Raw genomic sequence first — 23,411 nt, 5'->3', positions numbered from 1 at the left:
TCGTGTGTAAACAAGTGGGCGTCTGACTGTCGTGCTGAGACTACCGGAAACTAGAGGAGGGACCAACTCGCCTTCAAAATAAAAGTCCCTTCTTATTACCTGATAATGTTACGTCACAGGAAGTCTAAGTCTAAGTATTATGGATACCCCCAAACAATGTTCCCTCTAATTTTCCATCTGATTTGCAAGTGTGTAAATTGTTGTGAGTTCATGCACCGTGTTGGTTTTGTTCTTTGAACAAGGTGATGTTCATGCACGGTTCATTTTGTGCACTAGTAAAAAAAACCATGTAATTTTGTGAATTTGAACAAAAAAAAAGAAAACATTTTATTTTTCACTAATGTGTTATGTTCGGCGGGGAAGGAGACGACACAGCAACAAGAATAAGCTCAACAGTTTATTTTGAGCTTGATGATGTGGTGGAGTGTGTATGCTACTGTGTATGTTTGCAGGACTATGTGAAGCGTTACAATTAATATTTACCAGTGGTTGTTGTAAGTGCGTGTTGAGTGAGAAGGTGACCAGTTCAGTAGGGCGAGGCAGGTAGGAGAATCTGTGAAACAAGCGGGGGTCTGTGGGGCTGAGAGGGGCGTCAAGAGGTCCAAGTCCAAAGTGGGGGTCGAGGATCGAGGGAGGCAATCAGAATCCAGAGGGGTCCAGAGAAGTGAGGCGCACAGCTCACTTCCAAGGCGACGGAGGGAATACTGGGGAAAACAAGAGACAAATGAGCACAAGGGTCGAAGGTCACTAGGAGCGAGCAAACAAAGGTGAGGAGCCAGCGATGAAAGCTTACTGCAAGCAGAGACTACGTTCCAGCGTTGGTTCTCTGGACACGCTGGCTTTTATGGGGAGTGATGTCATCAGCAGTAGGTGTGTCGATTGATGATTGCGCACAGCTGTGCTGGCGCGTGGCAGCAGAAGCAGAGCGTGTATGGGCGTGTCCTGCGGCGCGTGCAGACGAAGGAGCAGCTGACCGTGCACGTCCCGTAACATAAAGAAGGGTTCGGTGAATGTGCATATGAAACTGGTGGAGTTCGGTACCTCCAACAAGGTTAAAAACCACTGCCCTAGGGCAACAACGTTAATATATGTTTGATGAAACGTGATTATGTGCATGAGTGTATGTATGTATATGTACTCGTATATGTACAGAATGACCGGTACTTTTTACAGGCGGTATAGTACCGAATAAGATTAATTAATATCACTGTACTATACTAATACCGGTATACCGTACAACCCTAGTCAGAACTATCTAACTCTGTGGCTCTTGGCAGAGCCACATCTCTCTTTACGATTGTAAAATATCAATTATTGAAATGACAGAAAGCTCCTTATGACATTTTCTATATGCCTAGCACATTTCTGCTCCGCCACTGATAACATAATTTCAAATTCCTCAATGCAATCTCACGGTACTCTACCCCGTGACGCACAGCGTTAGTGCTGGTTTTGTAAGGCAGTCATAATGGGTTCAGTCGGGGTTGTGTCAGGAACATGGGTCTACTTACCATTAGGCAAATCTATTCAACTGGCGGCACGTGGGCCACATCCAGCTCGCCAAAGCTTTTAATTTTGGCCGGCCGAACATCACCCAAAATAGGCTTGATGAAACCGTTCAGACTCGGGTTGCCCATGTATGCAGTACTCCCACTACGCCGCAGGGGGCAACAGCGAGGCATATGTGTCACAATGAAGCAGCAGTGAGTGAGTAGAAGAAGATGGCACTATCGACCCTTAATTGTTTTTTTTTTTAAATCGCGAAAATCTGACTTTAATAGCGGAAGTATGGAAATTGCTGACTTTGATGTCTTTTGTATTCGTCATTGGTTGTTTTTGGCTGTTGAACTCTGGCGATCAAAACTGGTTAAATACATGTACCGCTGAATTTGACCAGCAATATAATACACCTTAGATTTAATTGTAAACCACATGTGTGCAATGTTTGCTGTGTGTATTAACAGTAAACCTTCTATTTTATTTATGTAACATACACAACAGACATTATTTATGTAACATAAACAACGGGCATTATTTATGTAACATACACAACAAAAATTATTTATGTAACGTACACAATGGAAATTATTTATGCAACATACACAAAGGACATTATTTATGTAACATACACACACAATGGACGTTATACTTTCGTAATGTTTATATTTTCAGTCTTACACACCTAAATAGAGGAAGACATATGAATAAATAAAACCGAGGACGGAAAATAATTCAAAAGAAGGAACATCAGTCATGAGCTAAACTTGTTAACGATCTGTCTAGCTGCACACGCTGGAAACAAGTAGCGAGGACAGAATAATGAATTTATTGACAATGCAGTGTGAAAGCTGATGTAATTACTTTGTAAATAAATAAACACAGTCTTAAAGGAATATAACCTGCGGGTGCACTTTCTAAAGTAACATCCAAATTTTGATGTCACGGTCAAAATTCTGTAGTCCCCTCCCACGCTCCCTGACCGAGGTTGCCAGATACGCAGCCGAATCCAGCTCGATCGACTGGGCTACTCCAAGGAACTTCAAACTTCCACTGCCTCTTACTAGGGGTTGAGGTGCTGGGACCATAATAGCTGAATAGACAAGCGTTTTGTCAATAACAAATCTCTAACCAACACATTTTACACATGAATTAGGCTATTTTCAGGAAGAAGTACTTCATGCCTGCGTACAATATCACAACAAATGGCAATCATATGGTTATTGTCAGTACTATTAGAAAACAAAGACTAAAACGAACTACAACCAACGCTAGCAATGGTTATACTGGTGAAAATAAGTGGAGCATGCTTAGCAGCCTAATGTACGCCCAAAACTAAAGAGGAGACATTTTACCAAAGTATGCCTACTGTTTCAAAGGTTTCAGATTGCCATATAACTTGGTACATGTAGTCCACAATATGCAAATTATTTGATCATGTGATTTGGCTGTCTCCATACGTTTCACATTGCCATGATGACAGCTGTGCTAATGTTGGAACCCATTTCCTTAGCGTAAAACACATGCAAACCTGATAGCACACGCAAAGCTGATCTACTAAACGTGTGCAAAGTGGATTGCGTCCGTTAAGTGAGCGGAATAAGGCGTACAATTTATTTTGCGTCTCATTCTTCATTAATATGCAGAATATATGCTGATCATCAAAACACAATACTGGAAGGAGAAGATGCAAATATAATTATTTAGCACGTGCAGTGTGATTTATCAATACTCATCACCGTTTTGCGAGCACAATTTTTTTTGTTTCATTTAGCACATGTCAGAAGGATGTGCAAACTGACAGTTCCACACTGCCCGGACAGACGAGAAATAAAAAATATAATCTATTTAGCAAAATGTATAATTTTATAGCTGCCAAAGGACTTAAGATGTTGATTAAAACAAATTAATTTGATGCATTTTGGTATATTTTTGTATTTTTTTTTATGATGTTTGTTTTTTTCACATAGAATATATATTATTAAAATCTTTTTTGTATGAAAAAAACTTCTTTAAATATGCCTTTTTTTTGCATCTTGAGCGGAGTAAGTGTAGCCTCTCTCCAATCAACGCACTTTTTGTCAGACTTTGTAGGTGCCGAACCCCAAGATGCAGAGATGATGGCAGGCATTGAACAGGAAAACATGATTTAATTAAGATACTATGGCAAAAAACAAACAAAAGGGTACAAACAAAAGGGGCGCCCAAGGCGGAGAACAAACTTGGCTATGAACTAAAATAGCACAAAGGCTAACTGTCGACAAACAAAAACACTTACTGTGACACGAAGGAACTAGGACTGGAGCGCAGTGAACAAAAGTAGACAGAGCTACAACGAAGTATAGTGACAGGTAGAAGTGACATTGACCAGTAGACACTACAATAATCCAGCCGTGACTGGAGGGCAGGACAGGTTTAAATAGGCAGCTGGCAGATTGGCACCAGGTGTGGCCCGGTGCCAATCAGCCACAGCTGAGGGGACACAGCACTCAGGAAGACAAACAGGAAACAGAACCAAAACAAGAGCGCTGACAGGAAATACAACTAATAGAGGAAAATCTAAAAACACAACCAGACTGTCAGGGGCAACCCTGACACTTTTGGCGGTAAACAAACAAAAAAATATATATGTAGTTTGATTGTAGATGCACTGCTTCTAAAATGCCCATAAAAAGTGGTAGATGTCTCCTGCTTGTTTGAAAACACAGGTAGGAGAATGTTAACATGAATGTTTCTGTGGTGAGGCCCCCTATAGTACACACAAAATCTTCATTTAAATAAGGCAATCTGCGCCACTTTACAATTGCACACACAGTCTTAGTAGATACACGCAACACGCCCACTAATAAAATAGTACATGCTATTTTATAGATTGCACACACTGATTAGCGCGTGGTGTTTGGATCTTAATAAATCCGGCCCTAAGTGAATACGGTGAAGACTGCGTGACTGCTCGCCGTCTGTTCGCTGTTGCGAAAAAGCTAAGTATCGCTCTATCTGTGTGCTTTTAATTGTTCTACAGCTTTCTTTATCACTTCTCAAACATATTTAGTGGTACTATTTAACTTGCAAATCACCCGATCTCTGTCCCACCACCCTTTCCTCAGCTAGCTAGCTGCTAAGCTAGCGCGGAGAAAGGCAGCGCCGGTAAGAAGCTACTCCCACAGACCGCGACCACTTCCCTAAGGACAGCAGGAACTTCACTTGGTGACAGAAAACACTGTGAGTAATGGCTTCCTGCGCGTCTTGCACCATACTCACGGAGAGGTTGGCTCTGCTAGAGGGCCGTGTCCGCCAGTTAGAGCAGAGTAATGTCGTAACTTTAGATGTTGCGGACACATCTGCTAGCGTTAGCTGTAGCGAGCTAACTAGCCCAGCTTGTAGCAGTCCTAAGCGGCCTACAAGCTACGGTGTACCGGTTGAGACGCATAATAGATTTAGCTCTTTAGCTAGTCCTACACCCCATTCTACCGGGCACCACACCTTAGTCATAGGGGACTCCATCACCCGAAACATAAAGCTTAGCAAACCAGCCACAATAAAGTGTATCCCCGGGGCCAGAGCACCTGACATTGAAGCTAATCTTAGGGAGCTAACTCGCAACAGGCCTAGTAAACACGTACGACAGGCTAATCGCACCACTAATTATGCGAATATAGTTGTACACGTTGGCTCCAATGACACTAGAATGAGACAGTCAGAGATTACAAAGAGAAACATAGCCAGGACTTGTGATCTCGCCAGAAAGATGTCCAGGCATCGAGTAATTGTCTCTGGCCCCCTGCCTGCGAGAGGCAATGATGAGAGATATAGCAGATTAGTCTCGCTTAACAAGTGGTTGGCTATCTACTGTAGGGAGCAGGGACGAACGTTTATTGATAACTGGCCCTCTTTCTGGGGCAAACCAGGCTTGCTGATGAGAGACGGCCTTCACCCTAACCAGGAAGGCGCCATCATCCTGTCTAGAAACATAGACTACTATTTAAGTCTCACTTGACTGACTACACTAGAGCAAGCCTGGTCACAGGCAATTACAATGTCTGTTAGTCCGGGTGAGGAGTCAGTTAAGCTAGAACTAGCCAGCGCCAGGCTGGATAATCCATGTACGCATAGCAATTCTCTTAGAATAATACACAATTCACATAATGTTTTTTCTGTTGTGTCTGTGTCAGAGGTGGACATGCATTCTACTGAGGTGGCAAATTATGATATGTCCAGTCTATTGCAGCACCAAGCAAACAATCAGAAAATTCCCGTCATATCAATTCCTAGATATGGTCGAAACTATTTAAAGTGCACTACGCATAATAAACGCAACATTGTTAATATTGCCACTACGGATAATCTTAACAAAAACTCGTCAAAACAGCCCAATACCTATAATATGGGCTTTTTAAACATAAGTTCATTGCCTCCCAAGGCGTTATTGGTTAATGAGGTCATTAGAGACAACAATCTTAACGTCATTGGTCTTAGCGAAACCTGGCTCAAACCGGACGAATTTTTTGCGCTCAATGAAGCATCTCCTCCTAACTATACGAATGCGCATGTTGCCCGCCCTCTTAAAAGGGGAGGGGGTGTCGCACTAATATACAATGAAAATTTCAACCTTACCCCTAACCTAAATAATAAATATAAATCGTTTGAGGTGCTTACTATGAGGTCTGTCACACCGCTACCTCTCGACCTAGCTGTTATTTACCGCCCCCCTGGGCCCTATTCGGACTTTATCAGTGAATTCTCAGAGTTCGTTGCTGATCTAGTGACGCACGCCGACAATATAATCATAATGGGGGACTTTAATATCCATATGAATACCCCATCGGACCCTCAGTGCGTGGCGCTCCAAACCATAATTGATAGCTGTGGTCTTACACAAATAATACATGAACCCACGCATCGCAACGGTAATACAATAGATCTAGTGCTTGTCAGGGGTGTCACCACCTCCAAAGTTATGATACTTCCATATACTAAAGTAATGTCCGATCATTACCTTATAAAATTTGAAGTTTTGACTCTTTGTCAACAAGCTAATAATAATAATAACTGCTATAGCGGCCGCAACATTAATGCTGCCACAACGATGACTCTTGCTGACCTACTGCCTTCGGTAATGGCACCATTCCCAAATTATGTCGGCTCTATTGATAACCTCACTAACAACTTTGACGATGCCTTGCGCGAAATTATTGATAGTATAGCACCGCTAAAGCAAAAAAGGGCCCCTAAAAGGCGCACCCCATGGTTTACAGAAGAAATTAGAGCTCATAAATTATCATGTAGAAAACTGGAACGCAAATGGCGCGCGACTAAACTTGAGGTTTTCCATCAAGCATGGAGTGATAGTTTAATAACTTATAAACGCATGCTTACCTTAGCTAAAGCTAAATACTACTCAAATCTCATCCGCCTCAACAAAAACGATCCTAAATTTCTGTTTAGTACAGTAGCATCGCTAACCCAACAAGGGACTCCTCCCAGTAGCTCCACCCACTCGGCAGATGATTTTATGAATTTCTTTAATAAGAAAATTGAACTCATTAGAAAGGAGATTAAAGACAACGCATCCCAGCTACAACTGGGTTCTATTAACACAAATACGACTGTATATACGACGGACACTGCCCTCCAAAATAGTCTCTCTATTTTTGATGAAATAACATTAGAGGAATTATTACAGCGTGTAAGTGGGATAAAACAAACAACATGTTTACTTGACCCACTTCCTGGGAAACTTATCAAGGAACTGTTTGTATTATTAGGTCCATCAGTGTTAAATATTATAAACTTATCACTTTCCTCCGGCACTGTTCCCCTAGCATTCAAAAAAGCGGTTATTCATCCTCTGCTCAAAAGACCTAACCTCGATCCTGACCTCATGGTAAACTACCGACCGGTCTCCCACCTTCCGTTTATTTCTAAAATTCTCGAAAAAATTGTTGCACAGCAGCTAAATGAACACTTAGTGACTAACAATCTCTGTGAACCTTTTCAATCCGGTTTCAGGGCAAATCACTCTACGGAGACAGCCCTCGCAAAAATGACTAATGATCTATTGCTAACGATGGATTCTGATGCGTCATCTATGTTGATGCTTCTTGATCTTAGCGCCGCTTTCGATACCGTCGATCATAATATTTTATTAGAGCGTATCAAAACACGTATTGGTATGTCAGACTTAGCCTTGTCTTGGTTTAACTCTTATCTTACTGACAGGATGCAGTGCGTCTCCCATAACAATGTGACCTCGGACTATGTCAAGGTAACGTGCGGAGTTCCCCAGGGTTCGGTTCTTGGCCCTGCACTCTTTAGTATTTACATGCTGCCGCTGGGTGACATCATACGCAAGTACGGTGTTAGCTTTCACTGTTATGCTGATGACACTCAACTCTACATGCCCCTAAAGCTGACCAACACGCCGGATTGTAGTCAGCTGGAGGCGTGTCTTAATGAAATTAAACAATGGATGTCCGCTAACTTTTTGCAACTCAACGCTAAGAAAACGGAAATGCTGATTATCGGTCCTGCTAGACACCAACATCTATTTAATAATACCACCTTAACATTTGACAACCAAACAATTAAACAAGGAGACTCGGTAAAGAATCTGGGTATTATCTTCGACCCAACTCTCTCGTTTGAGTCACACATTAAGAGTGTTACTAAAACGGCCTTCTTTCATCTCCGTAATATCGCTAAAATTCGTTCCATCTTGTCCACTAGCGACGCTGAGATCATTATTCATGCGTTCGTTACGTCTCGTCTCGATTACTGTAACGTTTTATTTTCGGGCCTCCCTATGTCTAGCATTAAAAGATTACAGTTGGTACAAAATGCGGCTGCAAGGCTTCTGACAAAAACAAGAAAGTTTGATCATATTACACCTATACTGGCTCACTTGCACTGGCTTCCTGTGCACTTAAGATGCGACTTTAAGGTTTTACTACTTACGTATAAAATATTACACGGTTTAGCTCAAGCCTATCTCGCCGATTGTATTGTACCATATGTCCCGACAAGAAATCTGCGTTCAAAGAACTCCGGCTTATTAGTGATTCCCAGAGCCAAAAAAAAGTCTGCGGGCTATAGAGCGTTTTCTATTCGGGCTCCAGTACTCTGGAATGCCCTCCCGGTAACAGTTAGAGATGCTACCTCAGTAGAAGCATTTAAGTCCCATCTTAAAACTCATTTGTATAATCTAGCCTTTAAATAGACCCCCCCTTTTTTAGACCAGTTGATCTGCCGTTTCTTTTCTTCTCTCCTCTTCTCCCCTGTCCCTTGCGAGGGGGAGTTGCATAGGTCCGGTGGCCATGGATGAAGTGCTGGCTGTCCAGAGCCGGGACCCCGGGTGGACCACTAGCCTGTGCATCGGTTGGGGACATCTCTGCGCTGCTGACCCGTCTCCGCTCGGGATGGTTTCCTGTTGGCCCCGCTGTGGACTGGACTCCCGCTGATGTGTTGGATCCACTGTGGACTGGACTTTCACAATGTTATGTCAGACCCACTCGGCATCCGTTGCTTTCGGTCTCCCCTAGAGGGGGGGGGTTACCCACATATGCGGTCCTCTCCAAGGTTTCTCATAGTCATTCACCGACGTCCCACTGGGGTGAGTTTTTCCTTGCCCGTATGTGGGCTCTGTACCGAGGATGTCGTTGTGGCTTGTACAGCCCTTTGAGACACTTGTGATTTAGGGCTATATAAATAAACATTGATTGATTGATTGAAGTTTGTTTTAAAGGTTTTGTTTACCACAAGCCTGCTCAGTGGCCTTGTGGTTAGAGTGTCCGCCCTGAGATCGGTAGGTCGTGAGTTCAAACCCAGGCCGAGTCATACCAAAAACTATAAAAATGGGACCCATTACCTCCTGACTCAGCAACGGTTGGAATTGGGGGTTAAGTAACCAAATGATTCCTGAGCGTGGCCACCGCTGCTGCTTACTGCTCCTCTCACCTCCCAGGGTGTGGAACAAGGGGATGGGTCAAATGCAGAGGACAATTTCACCACATCTAGTGTGTGTGTGACTATCAGTAGTACTTTAACTTTAACTTGTTTGTACCCTTTAAATGTGTCCTTATACTGGCCTGCTGTATAAATAAGTAAGCCAAAAAAAAAGTTATTGTGTAAAAAAAAAATAAAAAGGCAACTTTCATCTCTTAAATGAGAGAATGAGGCCACACAAAAAAAAAAGCTGGAAGTGAAATTAAAAATATGCAAACCCAATGGGTATAGTGGAGGACGTGCCAGTGGGTTGTCAGCCTCCCGTGATGAGAGCAGGTGGGTTTTTGGGAGGCTTGATTCTTTGGAGGCTTGGAGTCTGCCAACAACTGACAGATCTTTTTTCACCAGCAGAGAAAGGACTGGCTATGAGAACACGTTGGGGATGAAGCTAATGCCCACTGAGGCACGGCTTTACCTGTCAAACACCTGCTTTGGCAGCCGTGTTGACACGGGCGCATTGTTAAGCCTGCTTTGGAGCGGTCAAAGCGCCTCGCATACGGCGGGGACAGGTGCGGCAGAGGCCATGTCGCTGCAAAGCATCTGTGCTGGCTCCTCTTTGCCCCTCTAATGAAGCTCACACGACATGGACCGCGCTCATGACTCAACAATGGGATACATTCCACCGACATGCGACGTCGGCGATCGCGCTCGGCTTCCATTCCATTAATAGACAATGAAAGGTCATCGGAAATGTTCGCCGAAATACACGCACGGAGAGCTGGCAATCATGCCTCTTTTGCAGCACTTTGTTAAAACGTCTCCCCATCATGCAAATGTAATAATTAATGCACGTTTATCCATTCAGTGTTAGGGGCGAAGACATAAGGCGAGTGGTGTGCGGCACACTTCAAAGTGCTAAACACAGTTGTAATTAAAGCCGACATGCGATACATTACTATGCCCATAAGTCTTCTCTTGATTTCCCCTCGCTCAAAATAATCTGGCACGCTTTCCCTCACCAGCATTGGCGGGCAAAGTGCCTCCGGCTCGCTGTGAAATGTGCAACCATGGGCGTAAACTTGTGCTGTTGTGTGAAGAAGAGGGGTATTTACACACGTGAAGTTGGAGTTTCATCCTCTCTCTGGAAAGCTTGAGGGATGGAGTGTTCGTATAGGACACCATACTACACAATAATCTTGTGTCCCTTGTCGCCATCCAACAGCATTCCTCCGTTTCCTGGTCATGAGCTGTGTGTCTCGTCTCCCCGTATTCCCTCTGGTTCCCTGGCTAACTCTTTGGATCTCAACCTCTCGCCTGGACATAGCCATAACTGCGATGCAGCCATAACTGCGATGTGGCCCCCAATGAAAATTTTAATTGGCCCCCAATGACAATTTTCATTGGGGGCCACATCACCTCTAAGGGCCACTTGGAACAGTGCATAATATATACATTTTAAATTGCTTCATTACACAATTATTTATTGTTATATATTTTTACGTACACTGTAGGGTTGTACCGCGATACTAACGAATCCTATTCGGTACTATACCGCCGCGTGGTGGCATTGCTGGTTTACGACCGGACGAGCATGTTCGGCACCGCACAATCGCGGAGTACTTACAAGCAGACACAGTGTATAGACAGAAAAGGGAGAACAGACACAATTTGGCTTAAAAACTAAAGATAATGTCACGGCGCAAGCGCATGCCACTGCGCATTCTGCAGTGCGCTCCGCGGAGCGCGCTTCGGGAAATGCCTACGGGTGCCATCTCCTGCTGCAGCCGGCAGCTGCAATCAATCAGCAATCGACACAGCTGAGGCTGATGAGTCCCCTGCGCTTCTTAAGTCAGGGCAAACCTGCGTTCCGGGCCAGGACGTAGCTACCTGTTCCGTACAGTAAGCCGATACGTTTAGCTCTATGTACACTTTCCCTCTCTCTGTGTTTCTCCCCCTCCGTGTTCATTTGTCTTGTCATGCTTCACTACACACCGTATCTCACCGGCGTCGATGGACGCCGGTCCTGAATGTAAACAAATGCCATGAGTGGATCTACACCTGACATCCACTGTAATGATACCAAGTACAGGAGCGTATCTAGTCGATACTACTATGATTACATCAATATTTTTTAGCACCACAAAATCTTCTTTCGTTTTTTTAAAATGTATATTATGTTTATAAACTCAGTAAATACATCCCTGGACACATGAGGACTTTGAATATGACCAATGTATGATACTGGAACTACTTGGAATCAGATTGATACCCAAATTTGTGGTATCATCCAAAACTAAAGTAAAGCATCAAACAACAGAAGAATAAGTGATTATTACATTTTAAGAGAAGTATAGACAGAACATGTTAAAAGAGAAAGTAAGCGGATATTAACAGTAAATAAACAAGTGGATTAATAATCCATTTTTACAGTTTGTCCCTCATAATGTTGACAAAATAGAATGATAAATGACACAATATGGTACTGCATATGTCAGCAGACTAATTAGGAGTCTTTGTTTGCTTACTTACTAATAAAAGACAAGTTGTCTTGTATGTTCACTATTTTATGTAAGGACAAACTTGCAATAATCAATCATTCAATGTTTACTTATATAGCCCTAAATCACGAGTGTCTCAAAGGGCTGCACAAGCCACAACGACATCCTCGGTTCAGATCCCACATCAGGGCAAGAAAAAACTCAATGGGATGACAATGCCCCCCCCCCGAATAAATCCAATAATGACATTTTTTGTGGTCCCCCTTTATTTAGAAAAGTATCGAAAAGTATCGATTTACATTAGTAGTAATCATTGCTGATTTACAAGCAGAGGAGCATGTTCGGCAGTGCAAAATCACGGCGTACTTACAAGCAGACACACTGTGTAGACAGAAAAGGGAGAATGGATGCATTTTGGCTTAAAAACTAAAGATAAAGGTGAAGTTATAACACTGAAACACCCTCAGGAAGAGGTGCTTTAAGACATGGCTAGCTAGCTAGCAGCTAAATTCAAGCCCCAGTGTTTTAGCTACTTCTAAATCACTAATTCTTGCCTCCATGGCAACAAATAAAGTATGTTTCTTACGAGTTTAATCACTGCAGGACGAGGAATAGCTAAACATGCTTCACTCCACACTGTAGCTCACCGGCGTCAAAATGAAAACAAACTCATTGGTGGATCTACACCTGACATCCACTGTAATGATATCAAGTACAGTAGTGTATCTAGTCAATACTACTATGATTACTATTTGATATACTTATTTTTTGGCATCACAACATCTTCTTTCGTTTAAAATAAAAATTATATTATGTTTATAAACTCAGGAAATATGTCCCTGGACACATGAGGACATTGAATATGACCAATGTATGATCCTGTAACTACTTGGTATCTGATTGGTACCCACATTTGTGTTATCTAATGTAAAGTATCAAACAACAGAAGAATAAGTGATTATTACATGTTAACAGAAGTGTAGATAGAGCATGTTAAAAGAGAAAGTAAGCAGATATTAACAGTAAATGAACAAGTAAATTAATAATTCATTTTCTACCACTTGTCCTTAATAATTTTCACAAAATAATAGAATGATGAATGACACAATATGTTACTGCATACGTCAGCAGCTAAATTAGGAGCCTTTGTTTGCTTACTTACAACTAAAAGACAAGTTGTCTTGTATGTTCACTATTTTATGTAAGGACAAACTTGCAATAAGAAACATATGTTTAATGTACCATAAGATGTTTTGTTAAAATAAAGCCATTAATGCAGATTTTTATGGTTCTCTTTATTTAGAAAAGTACCGAAAAGTACCGAAAAGTATCAAAATAATTTTGGTACCGGTACCGGTACCAACATATTGGTATCGGGACAAAATACTTGCAGATTAAACAGAAGTGAACAGCACAGGTCAGTGTTAATGTTTTAAACAATTGACATTTATTGAGACATTTGGACACACACAAAAGTACCAAAAATCTGTACTTTTGAGTATCAATTCCCAGCTACCTGGAATTGTACCCTATGGATTCAAATGTGAAAAAGTACCCATCCCTACCCGTGGCGTCATTAGGCCTATTTTAGGTAGGGGTGAAGCCTCCCAAAAAATGTCATAAGCCCCCTGATCCCTAAATAATTTGGAGTTGTTTTGTTTTAAACTTTTCATAAACAATTGTCAACAAATAAAGTGGCCAGAATATGAATTTAAATACATAATTACACAACCATGGAGTAGTTACCCTTCACTTTACATGTTTTTGTTGTATTGTAGCGGACTAAATATTAATAATAAAATAGTCTTTGTTAGATAGAATTTTGTATGCGTTACATTTACTGACATACTCCTCCTGCAGGCCATCAGGAGGACCGAGAGTTTTGCCGGTGGGCCGATCAATAATGGGCCGATCGATGGACAGCCTTTTATTTATCTGTTTATTTTTTACTCTGCCTTGGCTTGGTAGATGATAACTCTCTCGGCCTGAGCCGGGGGACATGCCTCTGCAGACACACGAGACACACTTGAAAACCAAAAATAGCTTCAGGTCCGAGTTAAATAGTATATAAAAATCGAGGCTTTATGTGGGCCAGTTTGGGCCGAAAAGTCTAAGGCCAAATTTATGGTCCTGGGTGAGCCTCCTCTGTCCTTAAAACCTGGAGATACCTCTTAGGACTGCTAAACTAGATGATGTAGACCACAGGTGTCAAACTCAGTGCTCGGGGGCCAGATCATTTTATGTGGCCCTTGAAGGCCTGGAAAAAACAAGCATCAATAAGGTACCATATCTTTGCTTACCAAATGTATTTGTTCTTTCTGTTTGGACAGAAAAAATGTTACATAATGCATGAAATTGCTAATTTCTTCAACTTTAATATTAACCAATATTGCAACAAATATTGTATCGTCATACTTTCCAAACAATTTTTGGGGTTAAAGTTCAAACAAATGCTGTACATATCTGCTTGAACTATGATTTTAAAGCAAGTCAACCATACATTTATGGTGTTTTTTTTTTTACAGCATATTAAATTTAAATACAATATAAAAAACTATTTTTTTTATTACAGTAAAATTCTGTCAACTGACTGCTTGTTTTTACTGTGTATTACTGTAAACGGAAAAAGGGTTGCACGGTTTTTTTTTGACGGTAAAAAACTGGCAGCTCTGTTGCCAGAATTAAAAAAAAAAAATAACAGTGGTGCCGTTTTTCCATTTACAATAAGACATTGTAAAACCACAGTACATTTTACTGTAAAATTCCGGCCACTAAGCTGACAGTTTTTCCATTTACTGTAAAATGTTGTAAAAAAAAACTTTTTACTGCAGTAAAAGTGAGTGAGTTGCCAGTTTTTACTGTAAAATATATAGATTCTTTTTACAGTGTGCATACAAATTAATTTTAAAAATACCGTATTTTCCAGACTATAAGGCGCACTGAAAATCATTTTTCCCCCCTCAAAACTCGACAGTGCGCCTTATAACCCGGTGGACCTAATGTACGGAATAATTCTGGTTTTGCTTACCGACCTCGAAGCAGTTTTATTTGGTCGATGATGTAATGATAAGTGTGACCAGTAGATGGCAGTCACACATAAGAGATACAGTAGGCTGCACTATGATGGCAATATGACTGAAGTAAACAACACCAACATTTTATATGTTCCATTGAAAGTAGAGAACATTACACAGGGCGCTCAAAAATCTATCAAAATGTATTATTATGGTGTGTGTATAAGGTAAGACATTATCTGGCATTTTGTTTCGCAATATTATGCAAAAGCAAATTTTCTTACTTTTTGGTAACTGCTGATCTGTATTTGGGATATGCATAAATCATGAAAATTTTTTTGTAGTCCGTGCTGACATCGTATTCGATAAGCTTTTTCTTTTTCTCTATCTTCTTGTTATGGAACATTCATCCTCCGCTGTTGCCATTTCTAATATAAAGAAGTGTAAAGTTCTTACTTATATCTGTCAGTAAAATTGCCATGATAGCATACCGGTGTAGTGAGTTTACATAATTGACCCAAGGAACTTTAGTTATTAGAGAGCTCCGGTCGGACGGTTTTTCACGGGACACATTTCTGGCCTTGTTGTCGTTTCCAGATGAGAAGACACTTCTACCACCCCCGTCCTTGCACGCTACACCGCTACAACAAAGATGACAGGGAGAAGACGCTGTCGAAGGTGAGCCACGTAAATAAGACCGCCCCAAAACGGCGCATCCTGAAGCGACTGTCAGACAGCGACTTGAAGATGATCTGTAAAACATAATCTAGGTAACATTTTCACCAAAGAACCACCATTACACGTTATGTAGACCACAAAGACGTGTTTTCCATTTATAAAAAATACTGTTTTATTGCGCCCTATAATCCTTCATCGGCACCCTATGGTCCAAAAAATACGGTAATAATCAAATGTATAGGCAAATTCATATATTATTCGCTGTGACAAGCGGCCATCTAAGGACAGCCCTGCAATGTGGCCCTTGACGAGAACAAGTGTAAAACAACCCCTGAAGTAGACTGTGGAACAGTGGTTCTTAACCTTGTTGGAGGTACCGAACCCCACCAGTTTCATATGCCAATCACCGAACCCTTCTTTAGTGAAAAATACAATTTTGTTTTTTTTTCAAGTTCAAGACAAAGTTATGTTTTTGGTAACACTTTAGTATGGGGAACATATTCTAAGTAACACAGACTTAATTTAGAGTTATTTGGTTAGGGTTAGGGTTATAATAAGGTCATGCCGAATAAGGCATTAATAAGTACTTAATAATGATTAGTTAAGAGCCAATATGTTACTAATTTGCATGTTAATAAGCAACTATAATGGTGAATATGTTCCCCATACTAAAGCGTTACCATGTTTTTTTACAGGTGCACAAAATGAACCTCACAACAAATGACACACCTGCAAACCAGTCAGCTGTTGCCGTATCCGTAATATGCAGATAGGGAGAAGTTTTTATTTACACGATGAGTCGGGTGTGTTTTGACCTCCGCCGAACCCCTGAGCCCGACTCACCGAACCCCTGGGGTTCGATCAAACCCAGGTTAAGAACCACTGCTGTAGAATATTATGGCAATGACAACAATACCGTTTCTTTCCTCTCTCATAAGCTAGGACAGTGTTAAAATGCTCTTAAAGGGCCCCTCCAATGCTGGCAACATTGGCACTTATTTCATCATTCTGGACCAAAAAATAATGTCTACATGTAAAATTATTCACATAATTACTGATTTTTGGCTTGTTTTCGAACGCCCACTTTTAGTTCCAAAATATGGGCGGGCCTGCATCAGCCTGCTGACGCCACCTACAGAATACTGGAAGCAATTTCATATTGCGAAGAATGTGTTTTGGTTGCATCTTTATTTGAAATCACAATATTTTTGTGCAGAATTTGACATTCGAATTATGAATGCTGTGATGAGGTGGCGACTTGTCCAGGGTGTACCCCGCCTAACGCCCGAATGCAGCTGAGATAGGCTCCAGCACCCCCCGCTACCCCAAAACGGACAAGCGGTAGAAAATGGATGGATGGATGGAATTATGAATGCCAGATGCATTGATGCAGGTTGTAGCAATACAACTATAGAGAAGGGGCCAGCCTGCATGCATTTCCAAATGATTGGAATATGAGGACCTCTCCAGAAGTAGTGTAAAAAAAAAAAAAGATTTTCGAATGAATCGCGATTCTTACTTCAAAAAATATATAAAGTTGGGTCCTCTAAGGCAGCGGTCCCCAACCTTTTTGTAACTGCGCTTGAAAATTTGTCCCACGGACCGGGTGGGGGGGTTAAAAAAAAAAAAAAAAATTATTTTCTTACTTTTTAATTTTTTTTTGTCATTAAAAAATACAAACATGCGTTCTTACGGACTGTATCCCTGCAGACTGTATTGATGTATATTGATATATAATGTAGGAACCAGAAATATTGATAACAGAAAGAAAAAACCCTTTTGTGCGAATGAGTGTGAATGAGTGTAAATGGGGGAGGGAGATTTTTTGGGTTGGTGCACTAATTGTAAGTGTATCTTGTGTTTTTTATGTTGATTTAATTTAAAAAAAAAAAAAAAAAAAAAAAGTTTAATTTTTTTAATTTTTTTATTTCTTGTGCAGCCCGGTACCAATCAGTCCCGGTGGTTGGGGACCACTACTCTAAGGTAAGATGGCACCCTTCTGCTAAAACTTGCATTCTTAAATCAGTAAATAATTCATGCCACTATAACATTGGCTGTAAGTGAATCTGAGATCCATCTTTTTAAATGTCGATTCAGCGTTCCAGACATTCCACTGTCCACACAGCCTGACAGTCCGCGACCTTCACTCTGTGTGTGTCTGCAAATGTATATAGCGTCCATTCAGCTCTCGGAGAGGGTGCAAAGCGAGCAATCAGTCAGCGCAATGTTGCTTGACTGGGAGAGGCACAAATATTTTATGAGTATACTGCATTAAAGTTGCAGCACTGTGTGCCAACGCTGCTCAAGGAGTGATTTAGTGTGATCAATGTTCTGAAAAATAGAGGGGGAAAAAAAAGTAGGTTAAGTTTTCAAAGAGAAATCAAAACCCAGTAGAGCACCACAGCATGTTTTGGGCTGTTTTTTGGGTTGTTTTTTTTTGCACGAGGCAATATATGCCTGCAAGTGTAGGACCCTGTTCCACACTAGAGGATAACATCCTTGGTCACTGCCCATACTTGCCAACCTTGGGACCGCAGAGATCCGCCACCACAAGCCCGGGGAGGGTGCATTATTCAGCATGCAGATACGCTCCAGAAGCGTGAAACCTAACATTTAACAGTAATTACTAAGAAAACACAGCTTAGAGCAGGAGTGTCAAACTCATTTTAGATCGGGGGCCACATGGAGAACAATCTACTTCCAAGCGGGCCGGACTGGTAAAATCACGGCACGATAACTTAAAAATAAAGACAACTTCAGATGTTTTTTTTTGTTTAAAAATAGAACAAGCACATTCTGAAAATGCACAAATCATAATGTTGTTGTTTTTTATACTTACATGTTGTGGTTGATAGTATTCTACCTTTATTTGTCCTTATTTATACTTTCTGAATAAATGATGTGATAATATTCATCAGTCAACTCATCGGTGTTAATTTTCAATCTATCAAGATAAAAAAAATCTACAAAAATCTTATTACAGGATGTTGTTTATATTGTTTGCTAACTTTCCTCGACTGGTGCACTAACATATGTAGCATAATCTACAGATACAAATAATTGCTATTGCGACATCTAGTGGACACATTTAGAACAGCAGTTTCTTTCATTCAAAAATTTCGGCTAATTTTTTTGCTTAGCAAACTCATTCCGCGGGCCTGGTAAAAACCTGTTTGCGGGTCTGAGCGGGCCTTACGTTTGACACCCCTGGCTCAGAGACTTCTATCATCTGGCAACACTTTAAACACTGCTTACTTCACCAGTAAGGCAAAGTGTGGCCTGGGGGCCATATGCTGAACGCAGCTCTTTTTTTGATGGGCCTCTGGAATACTGTAGAAATAAAATAAACCAACAAAAAGACCCAGCAAAAGTGGAAACATTTAGAAAACAAAGGCATGACATGAGGAGAAAAGGCTGAAATGTTGATATTAACAATTCATTTTTTAAAATGTTTTTATTACATTTTTTTTTATAAATGGCTGTGATGATATTGTAAATGAAGGATTTCTAATCACTGCTATGTTGGAATTCTTATTAATATTGATACTGTTGTTGATATTATACATTTTTGTTTGACTACTTTTGGATTGTTTTGTGTCATGTTTGTGTGTCTTCTCAATTGCTCTGTTGATTGCTATTCCGAATGTTGCTGGGCCGGGTTTGGTTTTGGAATTGGAATTGTATTATTATGGTATTGTTGTGTATAATTTTGTTGGATTGATTAATAAAAAAACCCAATAAAAAACAACAATGAATAAAAACACAAAATCTGTCTTTAAATATGTGTTTTAGCCTTTTTATAAGCCTATTTCACAGGTGTACAACTCAAGGCCCGGGGGCCAGATCTGGCCCGCGACATCATTTTATCTGGCCCGCAAACACTTGGAAATGATATGTGTCAAAAATATTTTCTCACTAAATGTAATTGATTTTTTTCATTTTGACAGAAACAAATATATGTACTGCTTGAAATTGCATGCCTTTTCAACTTTAACAGTATCCAATATTGCAACAAATATTACAGTATATTATCACACTTTCCAAACATGTTTCTGTCTAAATAAAAATTAATACAAATACTTAACTTTACAGCAAACTACCCATCAAATTAATAAAAATGACAATACATTTTACGTTGTTCTTTACAGCATATTACTGTAAATCAGGGGTGTCAAACTCATTTTAGATCGAGGCCACATGGAGAAAATCTACTCCCAAGTGGACCGGACTGGTAAAGTCACGGCACGATAACTTAAAAATAAAGACAACTTCAGATTGTTTTCTTTGTTTAAAAATAGAACAAGCACATTTGGAAATTGTACAAATCATAATGTTGTTGGTTTTTTTTACACTTACATGTTGCGGTTAATAATATTCTACCTTTACCTGTTGTTATTCATATTTTCCTAATTAATTATGTGATAATGTTCATCAGTCAACTCATTGGTGTTAATTTTCAATCCATCAAGATGAAAAAATAATATCCAAATCAAATTACAGTATGTTATTTATGTAGTTTGACCATTTTCCTCGACGGATTTACTAACCTGTGTGTTTTTTGTACATATGTAGCAACATCTACAAAGATACAAAAAAATGCTATTGCGACATCCAGTGGACACATTTAGAACAGCTGTTTCTTTCATTCAAAAATTTCAGGTTAATTTTTATACTTAGTAAACTCATCCCGCGGGCCAGATAAAACCTGTTTGCGGGCCTGATCTGGCCCTCGGGCCGTACGTTTGACACCCCTGCTGTAAATTGAAAAAAACTAAAATTTTTTTGCGTTCAAATTCTGTTGATTGAACTGCCAGTTTTTGACTGTAAAATCTATAGTTGTTATTTTTAACGGTGTGTTACTGTAAATAGAAAGACGATACATTTGTTTTTACGGTAGAAAGACTGGCAGCTAAACAGTAAAATGTTGTAAATGTAAAGTATTCCACACTTCTCTTTTGTAAAGTAAATCTGTACAGCTGATATGGGCATCGCCTGAGTAGCTGGAAAGGACAAAAAAATTAAAAAAAATAAAAATTAAAAAAGAGTAAAGTTTTTACTCTAAAATGGACAGTCTACTTAAAACAATTTATATAATTCATAATGAAATCCAGAGGCAAATTCATACATTATTCACTGTTACAAGCGGACCTCTGATGGCAGCCATAACTGCCATGTGGCCCTCAATGAAAACGAGTTTGACATCTCTGGCCTATTTCATTACAAATTACATGATGTCACACTACCAAGAATGTTAAGAACAATATTGTTTGTTTTATAAAGTTGAAGGCTCTACGCCACTGCTGTTTTGTTATTTTTAGAATGTAAAACAGTGGCAACACTTTAGTATGGGGCACATATTCACCATTAATTAGTTGCCTATTAAAAGTAACAAAGACTTAATTTAGAGTTATTTGGACACTAGAGGAACATATAAGGGTTAGGGCTAGGGTTAGGGTTACTAATAAGCAATAATTCTGATATTATTGAGGGAAGACTCTTAGTTAAGGGCTTACTGGTTGTATAATAAGGCCATGCAGAATAAGGCATTAATAAGCACTTAATAATGACTAATTAAGAGCCAATATGTTACTAATTTGCATGTTAATAAGCAACTAATTAATGGTGAATATGTGTTCCCCATACTAAAGTGTTACCAAAATAGTTAATTCCTGTTGTTACTTTCGGCCTTTTTTATAAGCACAGTATTGTTTGTTTTGATGTACTGGGAGGTTATAGGTCACTTCTGTTACTTTTTTAGTTACCTCTTGGCAGCTGACACTGTAATTTAAATCATAAGCAAAACATTTTTAAAGCAGAGTGAACTTGAATATGGAACAATAAAGTAGAGAATTTAAAAGTACAATGGTACACTTTATCCGTGGTATTGTAGGAATTCATTAGGTATCAGTATCGACGATTGGAATTCTGGTGTCAGGACAACTCTAATATGTACACTAACACTAAGGAAAGTTTGGTTTAGCCATAACGTCTCTGAAACAGTAGAGCTACATTTAATTATCGTATTTTTCGATCCATAGGGCGCACTGCCGATGAGCGGTTCTATTCAGGGCTATTTTCATACAAAAGGCGCACCGAATTATAGGGCGCATTAAAGGGGTCATATTATAATTTTTTTTAAATAAATGTAAAACACTTCCTTGTGGTCTACATAACATGTAATGGTGGTTCTTTGGTCAAAATGTTGCATAGATGATTTTTTACAGACTATTTTCAAGTAGCTTTCTGAGCGTCTCTTCAGGAGGCGCCGTTTTGTGGGCGGTCTTATTTTCATGGCTCCCTGTCATCGTTGTAGCGGTGTAGCGTGCAAGGACGGGAGTGGAAGAAATGTCAAAAGATGGAGCTAACTGTTTAAATGACATTCAGACTTTACTTAAATCAATAACGGAGCAGCATCTCCTGGCTCACTAGTGCAATAACAACGCCGGAAATGTGTCCCGTGAAAAAGCGTCCGACCGGAACTCTCTAATAACTAAAGTTCTGTGTGTGAAACATGTAAACTCACTACACCGGTAGTTTTTAGCCCTTTCATAGCAAGTCTACTGACAGATATAAGTTAGAACTTTACGCTACTTTATATTAGAAATGGCAAGAGCGTAGGATAAATGTACGGTGTCGGACGCGCGTACATTCTCAGGACTTATGCAGATCCCAAATACACGTCAGCAGGCACCAGAAGGTAAGAAAAGTTAGTTTTGCATAATATTGCAAAACAAAACGCCAGATAATAAGTCTGCTAATAGGTGCCATTTTGCGGTCCTTATACACATACACCATAATACTCGTATGTCTGACTATGGTAGCTGTAATGCTTCGACAATCCTGCAATGTATAAGTAGTCTGTTTATTTCAATTCTTATTTTTTATCTTTATTACTACTTGTGTGATTCATTTTTATTCCATATTTGTTTCCACCTTAAATTGGAGTCCTTAATCTCGTTGTATGCAAATATAATGACAATAAAGTCCATTCTATTCTATTCTATCAAGCGGTGCGGCTTCTTAGCTTACCAAAGTCGTGCTAAAACATTTTGACAGATTTTTGAGCGCCGTGTGTAATGTTCTATATTCTCAATGGAACATTTAAAGTGTTGGTGTTGATTACAGGTGTCATCTTGCAGTCTACACGTACAGTATCTCATATGTGTGACTGCCATCTACTGGTCACACTTATCATTACACCATGTACCAAATAAAATAGCTTCGAGGTCGGTAAGCACAACCAGAATTATTCTGTACATTAGGCGCACCGGGTTATAAGGCGCACTGTCAATTTTTCAGAAAATTGAAGTATTTTAATCGCGCCTTATTGTCTGAAAAATACGGTATATAACGTTTTTATTTTTTACAAGGCACATTCAAGAAACACTCAGAATCAGCCTCTTACTAGAGCTTTTGTGTTCACACTGAAGCTTATTCAGCCTTCCCTCAGCCATTATTATCAGCTGTTATGTGACTGATATTAAAGAAAAAGAAGCAAAGTAGGGGAATAACAATGGCTGTTGTTGGACTTCTTAACCTTTGTACTCAGTAACCAACGCCACATGTACACCTCTTTATTTAGCGCATAATGCAATAGCAGGCCGCTTTTGCCCCGCTAACCCATACCTACTGAGCCGCAGCTGATATGATGGAAAGTGAGGGGGGGGGGGGGGGGGGGGGGAATTAAGTATTCCAACAGCATATTAGGATGCAGCTTTGTAGAAAGGAAAAGATCAAGCATGCCGGATAAGGATGAGGCAAAGTCCTTATCTGTAAAAGGGAA

At 40.1% G+C, this 23,411-nt stretch overlaps 1 long non-coding RNA gene across 1 annotated transcript in view; it reads right to left on the bottom strand.

Annotated features, from left to right (window-relative positions):
* Window positions 1–577: 577 nt before the first annotated feature.
* Window positions 578–23,411, bottom strand: part of LOC133651589 (uncharacterized) — a 30,147-nt gene continuing 7,313 nt past the window's right edge. Inside the window, exons 2-3 of the long non-coding RNA XR_009826449.1 lie at window positions 794–969; window positions 578–704 (exon numbers count right to left, since the gene is read on the bottom strand). This is a non-coding gene — a long non-coding RNA (uncharacterized LOC133651589). The remainder of the gene's footprint in view (window positions 705–793; window positions 970–23,411) is intronic.

The sequence above is a fragment of the Entelurus aequoreus genome, linkage group LG06 (genome assembly GCF_033978785.1).
Source record: "Entelurus aequoreus isolate RoL-2023_Sb linkage group LG06, RoL_Eaeq_v1.1, whole genome shotgun sequence".
NCBI classification, from domain to species: Eukaryota; Metazoa; Chordata; class Actinopteri; order Syngnathiformes; family Syngnathidae; genus Entelurus; species Entelurus aequoreus.
This window is presented reverse-complemented; position numbering and strand designations above follow the sequence as displayed.